The following is a 26,135-nucleotide window of genomic DNA, read 5'->3' on the forward strand; positions in this document are numbered from 1 at the left end:
TTTTGTAAAAGTGGGGTGGGGGGGGGTTTAGATTGTGAATTTACGAGGGTTGCCTCCATACCCACTCTCCATCCAAGACATATTCCCTTCCCCCCTCCAAAAAAAAAAAAAATCAGTAATGCACAGGGATCTCAAAATTCGTCCTTGAGGACCACAATCCAGTCAGGTTTTCCCAAATTAATATACATTGAAAGCAGTGCATGCACATAGATCTCATGCATATTCATTGGGGAAATCCTAAAAACACGACTGGATTGCGGCCCTCAAGGAGGGACTTTGAGATCCCTGGTTATGCAGACAAGCAAAACACATGTCTCCCTTTGCATGTACTAACCCAGGGGTGGGCAACTCCGGTCCTTGAGTGCCGGAATCCAGTTGGGTTTTCAGGATTTCCCCAATGAATATGCATGAGATCTATTTGCACGCACTGCTTTCAATGCATATTCACTGGGGAAAACCCGACTGGATCCCGGCCCTCGAGGACCGGAGTTGCCCACCCCTGGACTAACCCCACATTAAGGGCTTAACATCCTTTTGTAAAAGGGCCCCTAAATAAATTAACTTGATTGCTGATATTTTTATTCTGTGCCTAATTGTAATCATGTTTTGTTGGAACCTGCTTTGATCTTAGCAGGAAGTTTGTCAGGATTGGGGGAAGAATGATGGAGCATCATAATAGCTAGCAAATCACGGGATAATAAAGTATGTGTGAAGTGAGTTCCACTGTGTCATAGAATAGCATCGAAAGCCTGCATTGGACCTAAAACTGCTCCAGGCCATGACAGAAGGCCAGACTTGCCACCTAATTATTATAGCTCTCCTGCTGTGGCCTGGGATTCTCTTAACCGCCCTGACAGATGAAGTCAGAATAGATTAACCAACAGAGGCCGGATGAAATCAGAACGGATTACGTAGAGGCCAGATTGGACAAACTCTGGGCTCCCTTGCCTACAAGGCCGGCCAAGAAACATTTCCCGGCCCTGGCAGATGTCTCGGCTGGATCTTGTTTCAGCGGAACTGACCACACAGAAGAAGGTTTGCAAGGCTCAGAGCTCAGACCGCTGGTGAGAGAGATGGACACCCACCAAGGTCTCAGGGTGAGATCCGAAATAGGTCATTAGAGGCAGCTCGGTGAGTCAGTGACCGGATAGAGGGCAGGAAATCAGACCTTCAGGATTAAACAATTTGAAGTAAAAATAAGTTGGATCTATATAATCTAAACACTGAGGTCTCCGGGACAGGAGCAGAAGTCCAGTACCATTTACACTCAGCTTTCCTTTTTGAATATAAGCTCATCATTTTCTCTGTAAATAATTCAGAATCAGTTTCAGAATCTTGATTGCACTTATATTGAACAAATAGAAACACTGGATATGCGAGATATTGTTCAAGCATCAGGACTCAAATTGGCACGATGACCTTAGTTTTGATCTGCATATTTGATGTCCACATTTAATTATCTGGATGACCCTGAATTCCCCCCCCCCCCCCAACATTCACACTTATATGCACCAGGCCACATATAAAGCTTTGCGTTCTAGCACCCCCTGTTATTCCAATAGAGCGTCCGTGGAGCTAATACACCTCAGTCTTCATCTGTCTTGTCTTCTGCAGACGCATCTCACTCTTGCCTTGAGGCACCCCCTGCTATTCCAATTCAGCCCCCCCCCCCACCCCGGTACATGGTTCTGTCAATACCAAGTCACTTCAGTCCTGATCTACCTCAGCTATTATAGGACCAACCCCGCCTCACCACCAGATATACCTCACTCCTGCCCTGTAGCACCTCCTGCTGGTCTGGTGGCATGAAAAGACTGGGACAGGAAGCTCGAGGCATAAAAGACATGGGCGTGGCTGGTGCTGAGTTCCTGGAGCTGTGAAATTGCTTGCTGAACAAAAAGGGTCAGAAATATCTCGAAAAGAAATACAATTGACTGCAAGAAATGTTCCTTGCGGCTGATGAGAATACCCTGAAAGGACTGGAGGAGGAAAATCAAAGCGCGGAGAGAAGATAAGGTTATATTCACATGCGGTGGGTTGTGCTCCTGACATTGCCCCTGAAGAAGAGAACGAAACAGGGGACTCTGTAGGGCAGGGCTGCCCAAGTCCGGTCCTCGAGATCTACTGGCAGGCCAGGCTTTCAGGATATCCACAATGAATATGCATGAGAGAGATTTGCATACCAAGAAGGCAGCAGGCAAAGCTCTCTCATGCATATTCATTGTGGATATCCTGAAAACCTGGCCTGCCAGTAGATCTCGAGGACCGGACTTGGGCAGCATTGCTGTAAGGCAGGGGTGTCCAATGTCGGTCCTCGAGGGCCGCAATCCAGTCGGGTTTTCAGGATTTCCCCAATGAGTATGCATGAGATCTATTTGCATGCACTGCTTTCAATGCATATTCATTGGGGAAATCCTGAAAACCCGACTGGATTGCGGCCCTCGAGGACTGGCATTGGACACCCCTGCTGTAAGGCATTCGGTTGAGGCACCCCTTAAAAGAAAAAGCTTGGACTCCTGGCGGACATAGGGAAGCTAAGTTTTCCTTTATATTTGAATCAGTAGAGGAAACTGCTATCAAGAAGATCGGTTGTATTTGAACAATTTTATTCTATTACTTTTAAATTGGTGAGAATTTGGACTGGACTTCCAGATTCTCTAAGACTGGTAGATCAATTATTTCAATTTCAAAAAAGGTTAAAAACCTGGTTGTTTTCACAATAGTTAATTTGATTTTAGCTGTCGGATAGTAATTTTGAATAATTTAACATACTTTTTTCTAACTTTTTCCATCCATCTAATTCAGGGGTGTCAAAGTCCCTCCTCGAGGGCCGCAATCCAGTCGGGTTTTCAGGACTTCCCCAATGAATATGCATGAGAGCTATTAGCATACAATGAAAGCAGTGCATGCAAATAGATCTCATGCATATCCATTGGGGAAATCCTGAAAACCCGACTGGATTGCGGCCCTCGAGGAAGGACTTTGACAGCCCTGATCTAATTTAACCAAATTCTGGTTTTATCCCACAGTTTTTACTTGTTATGTTTCATTTTTTAACGAACTATAAACCGAGTCGAGCTCCTTAGGGAGTAAATTCAGTCTATAAAATGAAGATTAGATTAGATTAGACAATGATGATTTCTTTGATTCTAGATTTGCACATGACACTTTATTATTTATTTCTAAGGGAATTTCTAAGTACCTATTCTTTATTTATTTATCTTATTTTTATTGTATCCTTTAATGTATATTTCTCTGTAAACCTATATTACTTATAATTTTAATGCACACTATTGTCTATTTTCTGTAAACCGCTTAGAATCCTAATAGGAGTTTAGCGGTATATAAGAAATAAATTACATTAAATTACATTACTTTAACATATATAAAAAAAGCACTTTAACACTTAAAAGGTTTCCAGGACAACAGAAGGTGATGTTTATGGGTAAAATCCTGTAGGACGCTTCTGCGCTCATGCGCCGAGGATACACCCAGGTGAACTCCTTATGAAATTATGAGGAAGCTCCCATGAACTGATTAGTCATCCTGTGTAACCCATCCTCAAATTTAAATTCATTCATTCATCTATTATTTTAAGAGTAGATTTGTATGCAGTGGCGTACCAAGGGGGGGGGTAGGCGGTCCGCCCCAAGTGCACGCTCCAAGGGGGTGCACGGCTGGCCGGATCCAGAACCTCCCGCACTGCTTGAAACGGCACTTCAGCGCGGCTGCCGTACTTAGAGCAGAGTCGGCAGCCGCGCTGAAGTGAAGAAGGTCCCGCGATGACTGAGAAGAGGTAAGTGACGTCGGGGGGGGGGGACAGGCAGCCGCAGTCATCGCGGGATTTTGCCGCAACTAACTGCGTCTGCCGGCCCAGCCTCCTAAGATGTCACTTACCTCTTCCATCCAAGCAGAAGCAGTCATCGCGGGACCTTTGGGATGCAGAAAGAAAGGAGGTCAGAGTGGTATGGATTCATGCTGAAGGATAACAAAGGGGGGGTCAGGGTGGTATGGAATCATGCTGAAGAATAACAAAGGGGGGTCAGGGTGGTAGGGAATCATGATGAAGGGTAACAAAGGGGGGGGGGTCAGGGTGGTAGGGAATCATCCTGAAGGGTGACAAAGGGGGGGTCAGAGTGGTATGGAATCATGCTGAAGTGTGACAAAGGGGAGTCAGGGTGGTAGGGAATCATGCTGAAGGGTGAGAAAGGGGGTCAGGGTGGTATGGATGCGTGGTGTAGGGAGAAAAAGGGGCAGATGCTGATGGAATTGCAGGGAAAGAGACATAAAGGGGAACGATACTGCATGGAATTGGGTTGTAGGGAGCGAAAGGGGGCAGATGTTGATGGAAGTGGGGAGAGAGAAGAGGGCAGATGATGAAAGTGGGGGGAAAGGGAGAGAAGGGGCAGATGATGGAAGTGGGGAGAGAGAAGAGGGCAGATGATGGAAGGAGGGGATTAATAAAAGGAGGGCACATGATGGAGGAAAAGGATTGAGTTAGGGAAATTCTGGAGGGGCTGAGGGAAAGAGGTGGCGAGCTGTAGGTAGACAGTAAAAAAGGAAATTGATGAGAGGGTAGTAAGAACGTAATCTAGATGGATGCAGAAAATAAATTGAAAAGGAAAATGAGGGAAGAAAGGGATTGCAGAAGAGAGGTGTGGGAGAGGGAAGGAGAGGAGAGAGATGCCAGACCAATGGGGGTGAAAGGAGAGATGGAAGGGGGAGGCATACTGTTTCTGGAAAGGGCATCGAAGGAGAGAAGATGCCATATAGGGGCAGAGAGATGGCAGACAGTGGATGGAAGTAAGAGAGTAACAAGAAGATGAGGAAAGCAGAAACCAGAGAAGACAAAGGTAGAAAAAATTTTCTATTTATTTATTGCTTTAGGAGACATGTGTCACTGTTTCTGTGGTGTTGCATTGTATGCAGAGTCCAGCTTCTTGCTGGTTCGATTTAACCTTTGTCTATGTATTTCTATTTTATCCCCCCTTTTACAAAACTGTGGAGCGTTTTTTAGCGCCAGCCATGGTGGTAGCAGCTCTGATGCTCAGAATTCTATGAGCGTCAGAGCTGTTACCACCGTGGCTAAAATCCACACTACAGTTTAGTAAAGGGGGGAGGGGTTTGTTTATGATGACATATTTCATACAAGGCGAAGGTGTTTTCTGTGTTCCGTGTGTTCGAAAGACATGGTTTTTTGTTAGGATTGACTGTGCAGGATTGATCTGTACTAGTCTGGGTGTATTAATGTTGTACTGCTCACTGCATATGTCACAGGTGTCAAAGTCGGTCCTCGAGGGCCAGAATCCAGTCGGGTTTTCAGGATTTCCCCAATGAATCTGCATGAGATCTATTTGCATGCACTGCTTTCAATGCATATTCATTGGGGAAATCCAGAAAACCCGACTGGATTCCGGCCCTCGAGGAGGGACTTTGACACCCCTGGCATATGTAAAATGCTGCCTTTTCCTAGGTACTCATGTGTGATGTGTGGATTGTTACTAAAAATCATGTTTTTCGTACAGATTGGGGGGGGGTGCCAAAAAATGATGGGCCCCGGGTGTCACATATGCTAAGTACGCCACTGTTTGTATGTGCTAGAGAATGACACGGTGACAAAATTCATCACCGTTCCCGTCCCCACGGATAACCGCAGGAAATAATCTCATGTCATTTTCTAGTGTCTATTTCAGCCTCGGTCCTTCTACACCGGCATTCTTCAAAGCAAAGCTTGAGGGTCAGTGGTTGTGGCCATTCATACTCTGATTCTTATGTGAGCCAATGATAATGAAGCCATTGTGACATCACTGATGTGATTGGCTCCTAGGCACTGGTGGAATGAGGCATTATGACATCACAATATCTGCTCTGGATACCAGAGACTGTCATTCTGAAGTGTCTATTTCAACCTCAGTCCTTCTACACCAGCATTCTTCAAAGCAAAGCTTGCGGGTCAGTGGTTGTGGCCATTCATACTCTGATTCTTATGGGAGCCAAGGATAATGAAGCCATTGTGACATCACTGATGTGATTGGCTGTTAGGCACTGGTGGAATGAGGCATTATGACATCACAATATCTGCTCTGGATACCAGAGACTGTCATTCTGTAGTGTCTGTTTCAACCTCAGTCCTTCTACACCAGCATTCTTCAAAGCAAAGCTTGCGGGTCAGTGGTTGTGGCCATTCATACTCTGATTCTTCCCTCTCTGCTTAAAGAATGACATGAAGATAGTTTCCCGCAGTTATCCGCGGGGACGGGGACGGTGATGAATTTTGTCACCGTGTCATTCTCTAGTATGTGCCAAGAAAGAATACAAAGCACCAGGAGTAGGTCTTTGGGACTGACTGGAGGAAAATCAAGGCCATAGAACAGCAAATGAACTTTTATTCTATCCAACCAGATCTGCAAAGCAGAGCAGCCCCCTCCCCTCCCCTAATTAACTTTCAGGCCTCTAGTCTGCAGCCCCCCACCTCAAGATTTAACCGTGATCATCACACAAACATCCTATAAAAATGCAGCTTAATGTACTGATGGCTCTTTGAATTTGTGCCGCTGTCAAAGCCCTATTGAATTACATTCAGTGCCCCCAAGAAACTGTTGTCCTAGGCATCTGCTCAGTCTTGCCTAATGTTTGAGCCGACCTTGTAAAATGGCCTATTTAAACACAGCAATGTCTATTTTTTTTTTTTTACAGCATTTATATTTCTCACTATCTGATGTCCTAATTGTATAACAATTAAAACAATATAGTCACCAGCAAAAATGCAAACCTCATTCCATTTACAGTATTTATTTATTGGGATTTATAAATCACTTTTATGAAGAGATTCGCCCAAGGTGCTGATAAGTTTGTAAGGGGGGACTTTTCTTGAAGCAGCCTAATGGCGAAACATGTCGATGTGACAGGTTCCTTTCCCGACATGATAAGAGAGAGAGAAATGAACAAAGCAAACATTTAAGATAAGTTTTTAATAACAAAAATTAAGTTATTGTTATTAACATTAAGCCTAAAGAAAATACAAAAATATTTATAAAAATAAAAAACAGGGAAAATTAGGGCTAGTGAAGAAGCCATAGCTTTACGAAATATTTGGCAACCATAAAAATATGTGGTGATCAAATGGCATGTCTGAAGCCCGGAGAGTTCATTATGAGAGTATTGTAAGAAGTTGCTGGACATTGATTTTGGTATGTGCTTATGAATGATTTATCAATGCCATATGAATGACTGAGAGATTTACGTTGTAAATAATACAACACATATGTACATATGTACACATAGCCCACTCATCCACACACACACAGCTTTGCCAGTGCACCACACTCCTGCAATACCCCGTTACTCAAGCATTGAAACGCCATATGCTGACAGGCTTAAGTAATGCAGCTCAGTCCTGAACTGCAGCGCCCTCTGCTGTTCAAGTTCTAAGATCCACCTACAGGGTTCTGTTAATGTATCTCGGTCCTGTTCTGCATACCAACCCCCACCTCCCTCCCCCTCCCCCCCCCCCCATTACAGCACAGAGTCTCACATTTTCCCAGTACAATCTAATCTTGATTTCTGGGCCTTAGTCCAGTCTTGGCATCCTCTCGTAACTGAAGAATGCCAGTCTTATTGAAGTGAGCATTTCTGTTCTGCCATAGGTAATTATTGCTGGGAAGAAGGCTCAGAGCGTCAGGCTCATTTCCTGTGGGATCTGGGTCCGTGAAGCACAAACCAGGGAAAATGCAGTAGGGAGTGCAAAAACACCATCCTCCCCCCTCCATAGAACCAGCACTCAGCTACCTTGTACCCAATTCTGGCCTTAAACTGGTGCCAGAAGACAAAATAATTCCCCCCTAATCTAAACTGCTCAGTAGCTCTTTCATTAGCCAAAGACACAACAATATTTAGGAATCTGCTTTCAAGTGTGGTCATTTGCTGGGATGGCAGTGCCAACTTTCCCAAGCTGTCTCTCTGTTTCTGGCCCAGCTGTGCTAAGCAATTCTCTTTACCCTGTTAGTTCCATCTCTCTGAGGGCCTTTAGACAGTGGACTAAACTTGCTAATGGGGGAAACAGATGATTTAGTGAGCGGGGTATTTTTTTTTTTCTCACCTCTTTGAGAGCTGCAGCAGTCCTAGAAGTGAAACTTTGGATGTCTGTTCAGGCATATGGTGGTTGGGAGACAGTGGGGGCAGACTCCATCGCAGGGCCTAGTGGCAGGCTTGGAAAAGGACCACAGAGGTATTGCAATCCAAGGATGTTCAGGATCAACTGAACATTACTTCAGATTAACCTATGAACCTGGAACTCGTTGCAGGAGCCCAGGCCTGAAAAGAATTAAGAAAAAAGCCATCAGAAAATAGAGAGATGGGGGGGGGGGGGGGATAACGGAAAAAACAGCAGTTCTTTTACCAGAAAGACATGCAAAGGGCAATTGTTTAACCCAGGTGCACATATCTACGTATGTGTTATACGTGTGAATGTGTGGAATAATGGCATTCACAGTGTCCCCCCAAATTCTGTAAGTAGGGCTCAAATTTAGATACACAATTGGGCATGCAGCTCAAGATTGAAGCCGGTTGCATGTGTAGCTCTGGCATCCCGCCCACCCGTACCGTATGGCACGCTCTGGCCTGCTCTTTGGGGTTAGGGCTCACCCCGAATCAGGGCTCACAAAAATAAATTATTTTCTTTGATTGATAGTGCAGGGGGGGGGGGTCTCACTTTCACCCCACCCACAGGCACACAGGTCGTAGTCACTTACAGTTCTCACTGAGCTCAGGCATTGGCTGGGGCTGGGCAAATCCGGTAGGCCAGAGCAGATGCAGATCCTGGTAATCCATTCACTCTCAGTCCTCCCCCTCCCCCCTGCCCACTAGGATAAAGAAAGAGGCAGAAACCAAGAGGTAAACTGGAATGAACTGAATGATTTATTAACTTGCCTGCAGATGGTAGCAATCAGCTATTTGCAGGTCCACAGGCATCATTCAGTGGTTGAGTACAAAACTGTCAAAATCCATCAAGCCCTCAGAATCACTTTCAGGTTACTTCAAATCCAGCTATTCTAGGGCAGGGGTAGGCAATTCCGGTCCTCAAGAACCGGAGCCAGGTCAGGTTTTCAGGATATCCACCATGAATATGTATGAGATGGATTTGCATGCTCTGCCTCCTTGAGATGCAAATCTATCTCAGGCATATTTATTGTGGATATCCTGAAAACCTGACCTGGCTCCGGCTGTCGAGGACCGGAATTGCCTACCCCTGTTCTAGGGTTACCAGACGTCCGGATTTTCCCGGTCATGTCCTCCTTTTGAGGACATGTCCGGAGGTCCGGAAGGCGTTTCAAAACCCGGCAATTAGCTGGCGCCGGCGTCTCTTCTTCTCTCTGGCCCTCTTCTCTGCTGGCACCACCCACTGGCATCTCAAGGCCTGCCTGCAGGGCCTTTGCACATGTGCCCAGGTCCCAAGCACCTAGGCTAGATCCCAAGTAGTAAAACAGATTCTATCCTGCTTATCCAAGGAATAAGCAATGGATTTCCCCAAGCCCATCTCAATAATGGCCTATGGCAGGGCTGTCCAAGTCCGGTCCTCGAGATCTACTGGCAGGCCAGGTTTTCAGGATATCCACAATGAACATGCATGAAAGAGATTTGCATACCAAGAAGGCAGTGCAAGCAAATCTCTCTCATGCATATTCATTGTGGATATCCTGAAAACCTGGCCTGCCAGTAGATCTCGAGGACCGGACTTGGGCAGCCCTGGCCTATGGACTTCTCTTTTAGGAAATTATCCAAACCTTTTTTAAACCTCGCTAAGCTAACTGATTTCACCACATTCTCTGGCAGAGTTTAGACCCACGTTGCGTGAAGAAATATTTTCTCCAGTTTGTTTTAAATCTGCCACTTAATAGCTTCATCACATGTCCCCTAGTTCTAGGATTTTTGGAAAGAGTGAACGAGCAAATCACCTCTACCCTTTCCACTCCATTCTGTATTTTATAGACTTCTTGCCAGGACAACCCTCGACCCAGGGGCACCCTTAAGGGGGTGCTACACAGGTAGAAAGGCAGTAGATTCTTCTACAATGTGACTATCGCACACGGTAGTTTTTAAACAAAATCAACACAGGGAGTTGTTTAAAGTACTCATTTAGAACTAGGTGGGTGTATGAAAAATCGCGCCTCCCACATAAAGCCCATCTACTTTGCCCATTTTTTCACTTAATATTGCTGCATCATAAACCTCTCTCGATCTTTGACTTTACCCTTCCTCATGCCTGACTTGCATTCCGCTCCAGTACCTTGCTGGAGAAGCCGCAGCAGGCAACTACCGTGTTTCCCTGAAAATAAGACAGTGTCTTTTATTAATTTGAGGTCCAAAAAAACGCACTAGGGCTTATTTTGGGGAGATGTCTTATTTTTTTTCATGTACAATGATCATCTCTCCTTTCCTCTTCTCCACTCCAATCCTCTTTACTTTCTCTCCTCCACATGTGTGCCATCTTTCCTCCCCTCTCACCCATCCCCTTGTGTCTTCTCTCTGCAGCATCTTTCTATCTCTCCCTCCCATCCCCCATGCAGCAGAACCTTTGAGCAGCATCTTTATGTCCCTCCCTCCCATCTCCCCCCCCCGTGCAGCAGAACCACACCAACCCTCCCACCGTGAAACTGATATACCTCCCTCCAAACAGCAGCGACAGCAGCACTCTAAACAGGCTGCTTTGCGGACTTCTCTCGCCGGGGCCTTCCCTGTGCCGTGTCGCTGATGACATCATCAGTGATGCGGCAGAGGGTAGGACCCGGCGGGAGAAGACTGCGAAGCAACCTGTTTAAAGTGCTGCCGACACTGCTGTTTGGAGGGAGGTGTGTCGGTCTCGAAGTGGGAGGGTTGGCGGGGTTCTGATGGGAGGGAGAGCTGGAAAGATACTGCGCATGGAGAGGGATGGGGGCGACATTCAGGAGGGACTTCGGGGGTGATCTAACTAGGGCTTATTTGGGGGGTAGGGCTTATATTAAGACCTACCCCCCAAATCATGCTAGGGCTTATTTTCGGGGAAAAAAGGGCCTGTTCGAGTTGCCTCTCACTCCTTCTTCTAGAATTTCCAGTCCACTGAAAAATAAAATGCAGCTGATTATGAAGCATTGGCGCACTGCCTGCTACAGATAAATATACTTATTAATGGGGAAAGTTTGATCAGGAGAAAGGAAGTCCTAATTGTGATACCATGTGCACCCTCAGTTGAAGAATACCTGATCAAAGCCCTAAACCAGCTTTCCAGACTCAGGCCTTGCAGAACAGCAGAGCAAGCTGTCCTGTGAACTATGCATGAACTGAACAAATCGACCATGCACTGTTTACACGAATACGATCCTTCTTAAGAGTTTTCAACTTTCTATTAGTCTTCTGAAGGTTAAAGGGAAAATTGTGCTAACCCGTGCAACTCGACAGAGCTTTCATGCCAGGCACCTCTGCCTCTGTAGCCTGCAGGTTGGGGGGGGGGAGTGGGTGGTCCTTTGTGAAAAGCGGCGTGAGCCCTGGATCTCCAGGCTCCCTGCTCACACACAGCGGGTCCCGTCCGGAAAGGTTCGTTACGCTTGGCCTTTCGCTCCCTGTTTGAGTTGGGGCACGTGCGTGTGAAGTCACTGGAAACTGGATGAGGACTGGGGTGGGTTCAAGGAAGAGCGAGAATAGCCTTGATCAGAGCCAGAAGCAGCAACACAAATTTTCCTAATGTGGTGTACCCACAGCAGGGATTTTGTGGTTTTGTGGTTTTTTGTTGTTTTTTTTCTTTCTCCCCTGCTAATGTGCCATTCAAATGAATGATTATGCTCAAGTTGATAGAGAACAGCTCTGCAGAGTTTTGAACTGAAGACAAATGAATCTAGCACTGCGCTACTTATGAAAACGATGATTTCAGTTAACTTAAAGGCACCATGTTGCAATGTTTGAAAATCTTTGACTGAATGAGTTATTGATTGATGATGCCTTGGTATTGACCTTGGTATCAAGTTTCAAGTTTAATAATTGTTTTGATTAATCGCTTAATCATATTTCTAAGCAATGAACAAATTAAAATTACAATTTATGGGAAACAATACATTACAGAACAATACATAATGACATTCAAAATTAAAAATTTAACTTTACAAACTTATATACACAAGGAAGGGGGGGAGATGAAATACAAAATCAATATAGAAAAGAAGAACAAAAAGGGAAAAATACAAAATGAGCAACAAAAAGACAACACAGCCCTCAGACTCATATACTCACTCAGCAAATACGACCACATTACCAATGCATACCTAGAATCTCACTAGCTACCAATAAAAGCAAGAACACAATTCAAACTCTACTGTCTCATTTTCAAAGTAACCCATGGCACGGCACCCAGTTACCTAATTAACCGTTTTCATCACTACCACCCACCAAGAAGAAGGAGAACACAGAACCTTTTCACCTATCCACCACTCAACGGTACTTGTCGTAAGAAACTCTACGACAACCTCCTGGGGACACAGGCAGCCAAAATAGACTCTGACATCTCTAAATTACTGACCAAAACAACAGACATAAAAGAGTTCCGCAAAGAAATAAAAACACTACTGTTCAAAAAATACCTCCCATCATTCTAACCACCACCCAATGAGTTCCCAACCAACGACTTCGGAAACACCCATCTAAACTATCTCTTTGTCCATGACCAAGAATGTACTGTAACTCTTCTACATTACACCCGATTTAAACGATCAAGTTGACATGTATTACCTCTACAAAATGCATTATCTTCTGTTATATGTAGTAACTTCTGTGATAAGTATTATCTTCTGTGAACTTGAGGTATCATAACTCCTTACTATTACTGTAATATACTCCTATCCGAAATGTAACTCTACTGGAACTACCCAGATATCTTCTAAAATGTAATCCGCCTAGAACCGCAAGGCACAGGCGGAATAGAAATCCCTAATGTAATGTAATGTAATATAGTACAATAAAAATAACCTGAGCTGCAAAGAGTTTCGTTAATTACCAAAAGCATCTTTAAAGAGAAATGTTTTTAAATTACTTTTGAATTTCTCAAGATTCTGCTCTTCCCTTAAGTAGATTGGAAGGGCGTTCCACAACTGAGCTGCGATAACAGAGAAAATAAGTTGTCGTCCCCGCGAAGTGCTGGCCGCGTCGGCAGACAGGCATTAGATGTGGCATTAGCTGTCCTGAAAAAACAGCGAAGACTGCTTGAGATAAGTTATTTTTTGGTCAATTTTTTTTCAACATGGGGAATAGGTGCACGTTGGAAAATCGAGTACATATAGACGCTGTAAAAAAAAATTTTTCAATTCATGTAGAATAACGTTAAGAAAATTTTGAAAAAAACATATATTAAAAAAAAAAAAAAGCAAATAGGTGAATGATGTAAGTGTTGTGGCCGATGACGGGAGCAAGGAGCAGGAACACTTCGCTGACCATCTCAGTTTGTGATTTAACAACTGTGCGTAGGCTCCGATTCTGAAGCCGATAGTGTAAAGCCTGGAATAACAAGGGCTGGAAACACTGCTGTGCACTGTTCAGAATAAGTGGTATTCTATATATTTTGTGATTTGCTATATCTAAACCACTTGGGTTAGTTGTTTTAGGTTGCATAACATGCACAGCCTTACAAGGCACCTCAAGGGAGAGTGGTGCCCTGAACTAGCTTGTTTCAGCGACCCTCCCCCCCCCCCATTACATTGCTTTAAGTGCTCCCTCCCCCCTTTGGGTCTGGCAGCACTCCTCACTCTCCTGGTCCAGTCTCTCTTTCCTCCTCCTCTTCCCTCCCTATTGGTCCAATGCTGCCCTATCTCCTCTCTCATTCTCCCACAGTTAATATTGGTTGCTAGCGGCAACAGCACCGACGGCAGCAGCAGCGTAATAGACTGCCTTCAGCTAGGCTCTGGGGGACTGGGAGAGGAGAGGGAGCTATGCTGGCCCAGGGAGGGGGGGGGAGTCAGGACATGGACTAAGAGGGAGGGAAGAGGAGAGATCAGTTGGATGGGAGGAAGAAAAGGCTTCATTTTAGACCAGGTGAGGTCAGAGGTTGGGTATTTTGGTATCTTTAATTTCAGATGCGCTGGGCCAATGCCTTACCTGGTCCAGGGAAAAAAATTTCAGTTTGACTCAATTCGATTTGGCCTATTGAATCGATTTCTTGATTTGATTCGATTCACTCTTTGGGCGGGGTTTTTTGGGTTTTTTTCCCAAACATTCTGGCAGGTTTATTTTGTAGCCTTTTCACCCACCCCATCTCCCTTTTCTCTCTCCAACCCCATGCCAGTGCTGTGGTGTAAACAAAACAAAACAAAAAAAAGACTTTTCCTCTCTCGGTTAGGTCCCAGCTCACACTTGCTGTCTAAAACTAGCTCTGGCAGGATACTCATTTCAAATCTGACATATTGTAATCACAAAACAGAAAATAAAATTATTTATTCTACCTTTTGTTGTCTGATCACTTTATTATTCAAATCATGTTGGTCCCAGGCTCTGGTTTCTGTTTGTCTTCTATTAACTCACTCACCAGGGTCTCCTGCCCATTTCACATCTTCCATCTCTGTACCTTCCCTTCCATTGCCATATCCAACATTTCTATTTCTTTCCCACTGTCTACCATCTCTCTCTCTCTTTTCCTGCCTTGTGCCCTGGGTCAAACCTCTCTATTCCCCTTCATTCAGCATCTTTCCCTTCCTCCCCTCCATTATCATGTGCAACATTTCTTTTTCTCTCCCCCTGTACCATCTCTCTCTACCCTCCACCCTATGCCCAACATTTATCCCTCTCTCTTCTTCATGCATGTCTTCTCCTCTAACACATGCAGAATTTCTCCCTCTCAACCATTTCTATCTCTTTGTTACATCTCTCCCTTTCTCTCCTTAACCCATGTCCAACAATTCTTCCTCTCTCCTCTTTCTCTTCCCCCCCCCCCATGTGTAGCAACTTTCCATCCTTCCTTTCCGTCCCCCTGAACAGCAACTTTCCATCCCTCCCTCCCACCCCTCCTTTGGAGCAGTTTCCCATTCCTCCTATCCCCCTGTGCAGCACCTCATGACCAACCCCCACCCACTGTGAGATCTGATATCCAGGCCTCCTAAAGCAGCAGCAGCAGTGACAGTAGCCGGCTGACAGAAGCATCACTGTGAGCAGGCTGCCTCCAGGGCTTCCCTCTGCCTCATCATCAGTGATGTCATCAGTGATGCAGCAGAGGAAAGGCCCTGGCAGGCAGGCTGTGACAGCCTCTTCAAAGTGCTGCTTTTGTCAGCTGGCCACCGCCACTGCTGCTGCTTTAGGAGACCCACAGGTATGTCAGGTCTCTCCGGGGGTGTTAGTCACTGAATCAGTGAGCCCAATTTTGGGGGAGAACAAATCGATTCACTGAAGTGAATTGGTGAATCGATTTGAATCGGCAAATTGGGCAGCACTATTTGACTAGCTGATCTGGTACAATTGCTATGCACTGTCATGCAAAGACATCTGGATTGTCCCATCAAATGCTCTACTCCTTCGGCTGGCTGAGGCTTGGAATGCTGTGGAGACAGTGTCTCAACAGTGACACCTGATGGCTAAACTTAGAATTCATGTTAGATGGCCCTGGAGATGTAGTTTGTGGTCTCTGCCTGAGATCTACCACCAGGATAGCTGGGCTGAGCTGATAAAAGGGATGCAAAAGTAGGGGAACCCCCCTTCTTAGCAGATGGTTGGAAAAGATGGCTTATGAAGCAACTGGCCCAGTACAGAATGTCTCCGATTAAGAAAAGATAAGGAACTGTGGAGCCCCATTGAAGCAGGGATATACTGTCATGATAAAGATGCTTATTTCACTTTTACAATCTCCCTCCTGCCTTCATTGCTGTTACCTCTTGCTCTTATCATCACTCTCCACTCTACGAAAAACTCTCTGCTGAGATTTCCCATAGAAGGTTCTGTGTTATCTATTTATGCTATTTTCAGCGGTTTCTGAAAACGTTACCGATAAATGAACCTTTTGACACCTACGGACTGGCGGAAATAAAATAATTATTTTGTGGACCGGCACCGGTCCATGGACCGGCAGTTGAAGAACACTGGACTAAGTCATGCCCATTACAGAATGACACAGGGAAAAAAAATCTGTCCCCGTCACTGCCCCATCACCGGACCACCGTCCCCTTCACCGCCCCATCCCCGAACCTGCCGTCCCCTTCACCACCTCGTCCCCTTCCCCGCCATCCCCTTTACCGTCCCCGCAGCATCCACCCTTCCCTCTCACCACCTCACTGCCCTTCAGCGGCCCAAGAATCTCCCTCCTTCCCCCTTACCTTCATGGCATAAAGAAACTTAAGGGAGGGAATGCGCGTGGTCACGGATCACGCGTGCAGCCACTTCCCTCCCTCCCTACCTCCGGGGTGGTAAAAGGTCTTGTCCCCAATCCTGTGGTAAACCAGTTACAAATGTCCCCATTCCTGCGGATTTATTGCGGTGACCCACGGTTTACAGCGGTAAATGGTCCCCATGTCATTCTCTAGTGCCCATCTCCACTCAATCTCCACCCCAGACCCTGCCCCCATAATAGTACTAATTGTAACACCATTTTTTCCATTCATTTGTCATATATACACACAATATAATTGTATTAACATCACATAATAGTTAACCACAAAATTAAAATACACAAAGCACACTGTATGCTTTTCAACATTCATTCCTACCAGAAAACAGATAACCCCTATGCAAATGCAGGACCAAAAACTAAAAGTACTAATAGTTATAAACAAAAACCCTAAGATGCAACTCTGCAAGCAGTAAAACCTCCAGAGAAAACCAAACAAATGCATTTCTTCCTGAACAGACAAATCAATCACTAAATAAAAAAAATAAAAGCATTTCCCCTACCATTACTGTCTCTCGCCCTCCATGTGCATACACCTTTCAGTGAATGACTGGATGAATGACCATGGATTACAATTGAATGTTAGAAAATCTGAAGTGACGATAGTGAGTGAGGATGAGAATCTCCCGAATGAAATTCAGGTCCAAGGTATGAAACTGCAAGTAAAAGGGGAGATTGTGATCTTGGGTGTATGCCTAGACTATAGTCTCTCAATGGGGAAACAGGTTCTCAGGGTGCTTCAGGGGGCATATTCGCAACTGCGGACACTCTATCGATTGAAGCCAATGCGCCTTCCATATGTTTTTCGATCAGTGGTACAGACTTTGATCCTGACATGGCTGGATTATCGTAATGTGCTCTACCTGGGATTGGCGAAGATCAAATGTAAAGCCTTGTAGCAATTGATGATCTCGGGGGAATCCCATGTGGGAAGCACATTACTCCGGTGCTAAAAGAGTTGCTCTGGCTCCCAGTGGCCCGAAGGGTCAGCTTTAAGGTGCCATCAGTGGTGCATCAGAGTTTGTATGGACTTGTTCCATTGAATTTTCAATTTCTGTGGGAGGTAGACCAACCGAGGCGATGTTTGAGGTCTGAAGGTACAGCGAGATTGACCTCGAGGATGGAGAATACTGTTCGGTATGCTAAATCAAGAATAGCTATGATGTCCATGGCAGGAGTAAAATTACGGAATCTCCTCCCTGGCATTCTGAGGCAGTTTAAGAAACTGTTAAAACACCATTATATGTACAGTACTCCCCTGAAATTCACGGGGGTTCCATTCCAGGAACCCCCCACGAATTTTGAAAAACCGCAAATATGGTTTTTATAGGCAGGAGAAGGCCCCCGGATGCAAAATCACTCGCGGTATGATCCAACCGCCTCTTCCTGTTGCTAAAGTCAAACTGCACCAATCAGGAGCTGCTTTGACAAGCAGCTCCTGATTGGTGTAGCCTGAAATTAATACAGGAAGAGGCGGTCGTAGAATACCGCGAATTAGTGAGTCCGCGATTTGCGAACTGGGAATTCGCAGGGGATCACTGTAGAGGCTTTCCTTTGAAGTTGTGCTGAAGGGAGATCCCTAAAGAGAAATCTTATTATGGCCCGTGTCTTAGATTTATTGAGAATTGATGATATGGAATTTTATTGCAGGTTGTTTTTTTTTTTTGGCTAAATGTAGTGTATTGAAAGTATTGTTGTTTGTCCTCTTCTGAATTCTTGTATTGAAAGTATTGTTATGGACGTTGTTATCCTCTGAGCCATTGTGAATGTTTTAAATTGTAAACCGCTTAGTTATAATAGGCGGTTAAGAACTTTTAGAAATAAATCAGTGCCTCGTGTACGTTCCTTTGGTAAATCAGCGCCTTTTCACTGTTACAAAACCATAAACTGCAGGAGTTATAACTTTTAAGTGCAAATGTTATTTTAGCCTTTGGCAGCTGCGCTGTTCTCTCGTCCATGCGTATTAGGCATTACCTATGTTAAAATATTGGGTGGCGAATATTTCTTTCAGATCTCAATTTTCTGCTGATTTCTGCTACTGTACAACACCCCCCCCCCCAAACAAAACAAATGAAAAAAAGGTTGCAGAGTGATGTCCTTAAAGGAAGGGTAAATAAAATAACCTTGGACACTTGACCCCTGCGGAAATGCACTGTATTTACCCTCGCTTGCAGTCTTGGGAAGGGCTGGCCCTATGCTCCAGCTGAAGAGGGGCCGACTGCTTGACTCAGTACAAAGAAAACAGGCTCCCTGCTCCAAACATCACACAGAGCACAGTAGGGTCCTTGCAAGACGCAGCTCTGTTTATGCAAACAGGTTTCTTTATCCCTGTGCAGCAGAGAGTTTGGGGATGCGTCACATTACATAAGCCATTTTGAATCGCTAATACACCCTAATAGGAATTCAATGCAATTTTAAAAATTAATAAGAGGCTGGCCTAAAGACATAATAGATAAACGGGCAACACTTTCAGTGGCCTTTAAGATAGAGTTAGAGAAACAGGCTATTGTGAAGCTATATTTTATGAAAAAGCATGACCTGTTTTTTGGCAAACGGGGAACCATTTTTCCCAAAGTCTCTAGACAGACTCAATTTAAAAGGAGGCAGTTTCTACTGCTAAAGAACATAAGAACAAAAGAACATAAGCATTGCCTCTGCCGGGTCAGACCAGGGGTCCATCGTGCCCGGCAGTCCGCTCCCGCAGCGGCCCCCCAGGTCCATGACTTGAAAGTGTTCCCTACCTAACCTAAAATGTCCATACCCTATTCGCTCAATGTCCTGTAAGGTAAACCTCTATCTGTACCCTGTTATCCCCTTCGCTTCCAGGAAGTCATCCAGTCCCTTTTTGAACCCCAGAATTGTACTCTGTCTTATCACCTCTCCGGGAAGCGCGTTCCAGGTGTCCACCACCCTCTGAGTGAAGAAGAACCTCCTTGCATTCGTTTTGAATCTGTCTCCTCTCAGTTTTTCTGAGTGACCTCTTGTTTTAGTTGCCCCTGCTAGTCTAAAGAATCTGTCCCTCTCCACCTTCTCTATGCCTTTCATGATTTTATAAGTCTGTATCATGTCCCCTCTCAGTCTCCGCTTTTCCAGGGTAAAGAGCCCCAGCCTGTCTAACCGTTCGGCATATGAGAGGTTCTCCATACCCTTTATCATCCTCGTTGCTCTCCTCTGGACCTTTCGAGTATTGCCATGTCCTTCTTGAGGTATGGCGACCAGTATTGGACGCAGTATTCCAGATGTGGGCGCACCATTGCTCGATACAGTGGCAGGATAACTTCCTTCGTACTGGTAGTGATACCTTTTTTTGATAATGCCCAACATTCTGCTCGCTTTTTTTGAGGCCGCTGCACATTGCGCTGCCGGCTTCATTGTGTTATCCACCAATGCCCCCAGATCTTTTTCTTGGCTGCCTTCCCCGAGTGCCCTCCCTCCCATCGTATAGCTGTCCGTGGAGTTCCCCTTCCCTATGCGCAAGACCTTACATTTCTCCACATTGAAGCCGAAGGTTTTGGCGATTGGAGCTACCTTCTTTTAAAAATTTCTATGGAAGTGCCTCATCTCGTATGGAAGTGACAAATATGTGTTTTTTGACCCAGCCCAGTTGGAGGACTTTATTAAGGATAAACCTTTGTTGAAAGTTTAACTTTAATTTCATTTTTAGCTTAGGAGGATATTGAGTGACATAGGGGTCTTTTTACAAAGACGCGGTAGCGGTTTAACGTGTGGAATACTGCGCGTTAAACCGCCTGCCGCGCTAGTACCTAACGCCTCCGTTGACGAGGCGTTGGGATTTTAGGCTGCCGCGGGGATTAGCGCGTGATGAAATGTCTGACGCGCTAACCCCCGTAGCGCGCCTTGATAGAAGGAGCCCTTAGGGGTCCTTTTATCAAGGCGCGGTAGCGGTTTAATGTGCGTTAAACCGCCTGCCGCGCTAGTACCTAACGCCTCCGTTGACGAGGCGTTAGGATTTTAGGCTGCCGCGGGGGTTAGCGCGTGATGAAATGTCCGATGCGCTAACCCCCGTAGCGCGCCTTGATAGAAGGAGCCCTTAGGGGTCCTTTTATCAAGGCACGGTAGCAGTTTAATGTGCGTTAAACTGCCTGCCGTGCTAGTACCTAATGCCTCCGTTGACGAGGCGTTAGGATTTTAGGGGTTAGCGTGTGATGAAATGTCCGACCCGTTAACCCCCGTAGCGCGCCTTGATAGAAGGAGCCACAAATTATGCCCGTCAATGATGGTAATGTATAAATGATTTAATTTAATTTCCTAGACTTGGACAGGCGACCATTATAATGTGGACTAGATCATTGATGACTGATTTCTTTATACTTATTTAAATGTATTTTATATGCTGAATGTAATGCTATTGATATTCATGAATATTTGTTATTTAACTGTAATGAATAAAGATAAATAAAGAAAAAAAAAAAAAAAAGAGGCTGGCCATCTCCAGGAATTACAATTCTTACATCAAAATCAAACTTAGAATCAAGACATTAAAATTAAAACATATATGGAAGTGGAAGTAAGGAAGAAATGGGGAACTTCTGTGGTAAGCAAATGAATGGAGACGCTTTTAAAACAGAGAAGAGAGGTGTTTCTGGAATCCAATGGAACAAAGGTTCTGATGCAACATGGATTGACTAGAGGCAGGTCTTGTCAGACAAATCTGATCCATTTCTTTGACTGGGTGACCAGAGAATTGGATAGAGGATGTGCGCTAGATATGGTGTATTTAGATTTTAGCAAAGCCTTTGACAGTGTTCCACACAGATGTCTAATAAATAATCTGAGTGCCCTCGGGATGGGTCCCAAAGTGACGGGCTGGGTCAGGAACTGGTTGAATGGAAGATGACAGAGGGTAGTGGTCAATGGAGATGGCTCATGCATATTCATTGTGGATATCCTGGTAAGATTAGTAAGCTATACAGCGGTTCAGTATTTTAAATTGAAAGTTTGTTTTAACACTGTCCCCTCCTGATGAAGAGCCAAAACTCGAGTCGGGGGGGTCAAGGATTATGATATGGCAGTTTAGTTTATTTTTATAATACTTCTCAGCACTTTCAAGCACCAGTCACGTTATCACAGCTGCGGTAGATGGAAAACCCAACCGTCCAGCGATTCCAGAAAAGTGGTTATTTTTAACCTATTGTATGTTTATTGGTTGGGTCAGGGACTGTAAAGATGCAATGATGGTCCCTATCTTAACCGCAGTTTGGTGTCATCACTAAATTAATGGTTATATGGTCTGAGCACTTTACATTCACATTTTTAATTATTTATAATTTCTATAAGAGCTGTGATCGTTTTAATGTACAATTCTGGAAGCCATACCTTCTGAAAGATAGGACTAGAATGGACAGCTAACTTGCACTGCTTGGCAGAAAAGCTTGATAAAAGGAGGAGTAAATGTTTAAACCAGTGTGTCACAAACTTTTTACGCTGCGGCACACTAATCTTGAGGCTGCGACTGGAGGGCACCCAGAAATGCGCGGAGGTCTTCCAGCCGTGGCCCTGAGCCTCCTATTACCACCAGTGGAAGGGGAAGGGAGGTGCTGCAGAAGGAGAGGTGAGGAGAGGCCCAGGCACTGGCTGACTACAGGACATGCCTCTTGCCGCGAGAGGCGTGTCCTGTAAGCAGTCGGCTGGCGGTAACATCTCACGGCACACCTGGAATCTGCCAGAGCACACTAGTGTGCCGTGGCACAGAATTTGTGATACAATGGTTTAAACCAGTCTTCTTCAACCACCGGTCCGTGGACCGGTGCCGGTCCACAAAGATTTCCTGCCGGTCCATGAGCTGGGTACGGACAGAAAAACTAAAGTGTGCCGCTGAGGTATCGGAGCTAGTATCTGCCTAGTTGCTTGAGTTGGGCCTGATGCGTGGCTGGTGCTGAGGGAGGGGTGACTTGCTCCACCCCCATCGTGGTTATAGAGTTAGCGGTTTTTGTAACGTTGTTCTTTTGCACCCATCGCTTGTACTTGGTCTCACGGGCTGTGCGAGTGATGTCAGCCTCATCGTCCCGCCTTCTCTTTTGTGTTGATATATAGAGGGACGCGGTTTCTTATTCTTTCCCTACTATTTCCTGTCAAGCAGGCTCTGCATTTTGTGGTTCACTTTCACCCGTTGTGAATAAATTTTGCTCCCCGAGGGTTGCCCCCTTCCTATCATCATTATTTTTATTTCAGGAGGGGGGGGGAGGTGGGGGAGGAGGGTGTAATTTATTTTCTTTGTCTAGTTGGCGGGATAGGATTTAAACCCCCGAACCACATTGCCGACTTGGTGCTTGAAGGCCAAGAGAGATGGAGCAGGGTTTGGGTTGGATCAAAGGAGGACCTAAGTCTAAAAGAGTGTTCTTCAACCACCAGTCTACGGACCAGTGCCGGTCCACAAAATAATTCTTTTACTTCCCCTGGTCCATAGGTGTAAAAAGGTTGAAGAACACTGATTTAAACAATTGCAAATGACTTTTATTTTGAAACTACGTATATGAGTCCCATTTTTTTCCAGGTAATAACTACATTCCCCTCCTTCCTTTCCAACACAGAAATAACTCTTTATTCTAGTGATTTGCAAAATGAGCAGTTTTGGAAATTTTAGGACTGTTTTCATATTGTACAAAAGGCAGCAGTTGTTAGAAACAGTTTGAACAGTTCTACTATGGAAACAGAGAGTTCCTGGGGGGATTATGATTCTCTGTGTTATCTAATCAGAAGGCTTGGCATCCGAGCTGACGTTCTTATTAGTTTATAGAACAAACCGCATGAAAAAAACCTCAAAAACCAAGCAGTCGGTCTCAATTGAAAGAGAACATCAGTTCATCAAGTTCAGTCTTTACCTAATTACTCAGGCTTAATTTAGTTTTGGTTTTGTTTGTGGTGATACAGAAGAAATCAAAAAGCCCTCTGGAACTCCCTGTGGTCAAGGCTCTTTGTATGTCTGTCGGCAAAGCCCTTGAGTCCAATCAATGTGACTTTTTAAATCAACTCTCAATGCTCAGTCACTGCATTCCATCCTAATAATGTTCTCTAATTTTGTCCCAGAAGAGATCTTGAGATCAACAGCTGGAACTGTCGAAACTTTGAACTCTTTGATTAGGTAAGAATCCCAAAAAATCTATACCTGTGTTTCCCCGAAAATAAGACAGTATTTTATATTAATTTTGGGTCCAAAAAACGCACTAGGGCTTATTTTCGGTTAGGGCTAATTTTTTTTCATGTACAATGATCATTTATCTCCCTTCCTCTCCTTCATCCCAATTCTTCCTCTTTCCTTTCTCTCCCCCACATGTGCAGCATATTTCCTCCCCTCACCCATCCCCTTGTGCCTTCCCTCTGCAGCATCTTTCTATCCCTCCCTCCCTCCCATCCCCCCTACGCAGCAGAACCCCGCCAACCCTCCCATCGCGAGACCGACATATTTCCCTCCAAACAGCAGCGTTGGCAGCACTTTAAACAGGCTGCTTTGCAGCCTTCTCCCGCCGGGACCTTCCCTGTGCCGCGTCACTGATGACATCATCAGTAATGTGGCAGAGGGTAGGACCCGGTGGGAGAAAACCACCAAGAAGACTTTTTAAAGTGCTGCCAACGCTGCTGTTTGGAGGGAGGTATGTCAGTCTCGCGGTGGGAGGGTCGGCGAGGTTCGGAAGGGGGGAGAGATGGAAAGATGCTGCACAGGGGGATAGGTGGGAGGGTCAGCGGGGTTTAGCTTAGTGTGTATGTGCGTGGGGGAGGAAGCGCTGCTGCCGGCGAATCCAGGAATGGTGTCGGGAGCATTCAAGAGGTGCTTCGGGGGCTATCTAATTAGGGCTTATTTTTGGGGTAGGGCTTATTTTCAGGGAAATACAGTATATATATCAAACCTTTACTATTTAAATGTAGTTTTTAGTCATCTAGATAGGGAGGGATAAGTATGAATAATCCATTACTGTATTTTCCAACACTATTACAAACTGCCAAATTCATGGACATGAATCATTCATGAGAATGGTGCCAATTAAGCTTAATTGAATAATTAAGGAGAAGATTCTCAAAAGTTTGCGGTATAAACCAATGGGCCGCTGTTGCAGCCGTTATGGTAACGGTTTCAAAAAGGCGGGTCATTCTCGAAACCCGCGCATGCAAATGAGGTTGGCAGAGAGTAGCGAGAGTTTGCTAAATTTACTTGAGACGAGTCGCTGCCTATAGCGAGTGGCACATGCGCAGAATACGCCATGAAAGAGGCGTAAATGTGCGCCTGTGCCGGGAAAAGCACGCACATCACGTTCGCGCCTTATTGCAGCATAATAGCGGTCCAACACTGTTGGATGAAGGGGGAGGGAAAGGAGGGGAGATGCAAACGGCATCTTTCAACTGCTATAATTCATATAAATCTTATAATTTGTTTTTAGTGTCAAATTTTATCATGGCCCCAGCCAGAAAGACATAAGACACACCTATAATACACAGGGCATATACAACTACTATAAGAGTCTTCATAGACTTCAACTAATTCAGAACACCGCAGCCAAGCTGATCTTCGTAAAACGTAAATTTGACCATGTTTCTCCACTTTTGTCCAAACTCCACTGGCTCCCAATAATCGCCAGGGTTCATTTTAAATGCTCCTGCCTAGCTTTTAAGATCCTACACGGCATCCTCCCTCCTCTAATCCCTCTATCTTGGATCTCCCAGAGTCCCGACAATACCAGGCCCATCCAAAAACTTAAACTTTCCTTCCCCTCACTAAAATACCTCTCCCCACATTTCAACATGTATTGCACCAACAAGAAATCCCGCAGAATCCAGTTGTTTACCTTCCCCTCCATAAAATCATGCCAGCTCAAAAGATTCATCGACAAAACCTTCGCCTTCCAGGCGGCCAAGCTGAACCCTTGGCTAGCCCAAATGATGCTAGAGGCCCCGACCTACCTAGACTTCAGAAAACTTCTCAAAACACACCTCTTCCGCGAACAAGACCCTTAGTCCTTACTCCCCGCATACACTCTAACCCCCCCCACCCCCACCTCCCTCTCCCCCCCCCCCTCTTCTGGTTTCCCACTCCCTCCATTTTATCTTCTAACCCAACTATGATAAACCTGTGCCTCCTTCCGCGCTACCTGCAATTCCGATAAAAAATTTTTGTAAATCCGGGTTCAGACCGGATCCTAATGTAACGAATGTAAACCGCCTAGAACTCTTTGGGTATGGCAGGATATAAGAACCTAATAATAATAATAATAATAATAATAAAAGGTATCCTCTATGCGGGAAAATTGGGAAAATCTCTCTTTTTCAGAATTACAGGGCTTTGGAATAGCCTTACTACCCCACTGCGGACTCAGGTCTCCTTCCAACTATTCCGTAAGCATCTGAAAACCAGTCTTTTCACAAAAACGTAACGCTCTCTTCCCCCCCTATTCTCAATCCACCAAACTCAATGTGCTATTCTCTTCCTTTATTAAACTTTTGTCAACCGTGCCGAGCTCTATATTCATGGAGAGGATGCGGTATATAAACTTAAGGTTTAGTTTAGTTTAGTATAATTTATGTTAATCTTGTCATTTTTTTTTCACAGTTAAAACACACACCAGCGATGCGCTTTTCACAGTGCTGGCACCCCAAGACCAGTCGCTGATTTTTGCTTGCCAAAGGCCCATGGCGCGCGCGGAGAATCACTCAACGACGATGAAGACTTGACCGGAGTGCTTATTTAAATATTGATGAGCCCATTTGCATGGCAGAATCGAGGACCGCTAGGAAGCTCGGA

General features: G+C 45.1%; 2 long non-coding RNA genes across 2 annotated transcripts in view; one reads left to right on the forward strand and one right to left on the reverse strand.

Moving 5' to 3' along the window:
• LOC117361536 overlaps positions 1 to 8,304 on the reverse strand; it is a 260,260-nt gene extending 251,956 nt beyond the window's left edge. The window contains exon 1 of the long non-coding RNA XR_004539679.1: positions 8,099 to 8,304. This is a non-coding gene — a long non-coding RNA (uncharacterized LOC117361536). The remainder of the gene's footprint in view (positions 1 to 8,098) is intronic.
• On the forward strand, positions 722 to 26,135 carry LOC117361535. The gene is made up of 3 exons (XR_004539678.1): positions 722 to 1,131; positions 23,432 to 23,486; positions 25,944 to 26,135. It is a non-coding gene; the product is annotated as an uncharacterized LOC117361535 (long non-coding RNA).

The sequence above is a fragment of the Geotrypetes seraphini genome, chromosome 5, assembly GCF_902459505.1.
Source record: "Geotrypetes seraphini chromosome 5, aGeoSer1.1, whole genome shotgun sequence".
Lineage (NCBI taxonomy): Eukaryota > Metazoa > Chordata > Amphibia > Gymnophiona > Dermophiidae > Geotrypetes > Geotrypetes seraphini.